Genomic DNA, 2,607 nt, shown 5'->3' with positions numbered 1-2,607 from the left:
TGTGTGTGTATGTGTGTATGTGTGTGTATGTATGTGTGTATATGTGTGTATATGTGTATGTATGTGTGTGTATGTGTGTGTATGTGTGTGTGTATGTATGTGTGTGTGTGTATGTGTGTGTATGTGTGTATGTGTGTGTGTATGTGTGTGTGTATGTGTATGTGTGTGTGTTGGCTAGAGGACAACCCTGGATGTTTCTCCTCAGATCTTGTCCTGTAGTTCTGTAGTCTACTTTTCTTTTCTCTTTCTTTCCTTCCTCCCTCTGCCCACCCATGTCTCACTAGAGTCTCTTATTGGCCCAGAGTTTACTAATTAAACTAGGCTATCTGGCCAGTGAGCTCAAAGTAGTGCCTGGCTCTGCTTCCCCAGAACGGGGATTGGAAGTGTGAACACAGGCGCTCACATAGATCACAGATTCCTCATTCCTCCATCTGTCGATGGCGATGGAAGGTATTATGGTCTTAAGTTTTATTTCCAACCTCTAACAATGTCATTTAACTGGTTAAAGCCATGGACCATTTTGAGATAATCACCTCCTCATTGGCAAGGCTCGTGAATACTTACGACAAGCCAGAGTTTGAACCCGTATATGCTGGAGGTGCAGTTATATTTGAAAGATCAAGGGTTTTGGAAGTGAAGAGCCCTTTGGATCTTAGTTCTACACTTGCTAATTAGCCTGGTCAGCTTCAGCTGAAACACAGTGAGTTAGTCAGTCCTGTAGTGAAGACCATTGGATTTTAATACTCACCATTACCGTGGGTTCCGTGGGAGCCAACGACTATGTTTTAAGAGTTTAAAGAGAACCACTTAGTAAGTCCCACAAACCCCTGCCGACCACAGCGTTGTTGAGTGTTAAATGAAACCAGGCAGAATGGATACCTGATAGCCATGCTCTCAGAGTGCAAAATGTCGTAGCTAAACAATAGTTACCTCAGCTGCTAGTGAACATAACGGACAATGAGGACTGCTGAGAACTCAAGAACAATGGCAATGGGTTTTTGATCCTACTGCACATACTGGCTTTGTGGGAGCCTAGGCAGTTTGGATGCTCACCTTACTAGACCTGGATGGAGGTGGGTGGTCCTTGGACTTCCCACAGGGCAGGGAACCCTGATCGCTCTTTGGGCTGACGAGGGAGGGGGACTTGATTGGGGGAGGGGGAGGGAAATGGGAGGCGGCGGCGGGGAAGAAATCTTTAATAAATAAATAAAAAATAAGGACATTTTGACTCTATTTAACAAGACAGGAACAGATTTGACTAGTTTACAATCCATTGCAGAGACTCCACTCCTCAAGAGGGTCCCACAGTTTTGTTGTTTTTTTTGGGGGGGGGGCGGTGACAGTGGTGGTGACACAAATGGAAAAGACAGTAATATACCTGTGCTTGTTAGCTTTAATTGTCAGCTAGAGTCATCTGAGAGGAAAGCCTTGGTTGGAGGGCAGCCTTGACTGGCCCATGGACATGGCTATGGGATACTGTACTGATTAGTTGATATATGAAGGTCCAGTCCACTATGGGCAGCGCTATCCCTAAGCAAGTGTCTCTGGGCTGTCTAAGAAAGCTGGCTAAACACGAGACAGTGAGGAGCCAATGAGTGAGCCAGAAAACTGCATCCCTCTATGGTTTCTGCTTCAGCTCCTATGTGAGTTCCTACCCTGACTTCCCTCAGTGTTAGACCCAAGCAAAATAAATCCTTTCCTTCCCTAAACGCTGTGGTCCACAGGAATGGTGCAGTGAGATTTCAGCTCATGGAGCAGAAGGCTGACCCATCAGAAGGCTAACCCATCAGAATGAACACGTTCTGACAGAGATAAACCAGTTAGCAAGGCGCTGGGTCTGCCTTCTTTTGTCTATCAGCTGTTCTTACAGTAGATCTCTTGTGGAGCCATAAGCACTCTCCCTTGGCACAAGATTCAACAGTTTATAGATTATTTGGCACAGTTTTTTTCCCATGTATTGGTATGTTGGGTCCCTTCTCACTCTGTGGGACCTCCGGTGGGAAGTTTAGTCACACAGTCAATAACCTTGGTTCCCACAGTCTAATCGCCACTTTGTTCCCTGAGACAAACTTAGTAGCCAGCTCCCTGCAATTATCTTCTATTTGGCAGGAGGTTTGGTGAGGAGAGGAGTCCTTTATAGGGATCACTTTTCAGACCTAGATAGAGGTGGCACATCCCGGCTTGTTTGATTCTTAGTCCTTCCTGATAGAGAGATGGGTGCCCTAAATTCTCCCACAGCTGACTTTGGAAAAGTGCTAAACTAAGTTAATTCCTCCTCCCCCACCCCTTTTTCCCCTATTCTAAAAAAGCTGTGCACAGTATGGAGGCCAAGAACCACTGTTTGACCTGGGCAGCTGGAATTCATCAGATCATGAATTTCAAACTATGTAACCCTAAATCCCCCTTGTAACCACGCAGGGTGAGAGATGTAATTTTCAGATCTGAAAAGGCCCCTTTAGCAAGCGGTGCTGCCGAAAATGCTAATGCAAATCAAACGCCACACATTTGCCTTCAGCAGTTTACTCTGGTTTCCATGGCCACCATAAACCCCTTCCCGGCCTCTGCAGGTGCGAGACGGAGTGCTCCGAGAGCGCAGAGCTGCTGCAT

The 2,607-nt window shown here is 46.2% G+C and overlaps 1 pseudogene; it reads right to left on the bottom strand.

The window, feature by feature from the left end:
* The window catches only part of LOC101986234, a 10,672-nt pseudogene extending 8,065 nt beyond the window's left edge, over positions 1 to 2,607 (bottom strand).

The sequence above is a fragment of the Microtus ochrogaster genome, unplaced genomic scaffold, assembly GCF_000317375.1.
Source record: "Microtus ochrogaster isolate Prairie Vole_2 unplaced genomic scaffold, MicOch1.0 UNK11, whole genome shotgun sequence".
Classification (NCBI taxonomy): domain Eukaryota; kingdom Metazoa; phylum Chordata; class Mammalia; order Rodentia; family Cricetidae; genus Microtus; species Microtus ochrogaster.
This window is presented reverse-complemented; position numbering and strand designations above follow the sequence as displayed.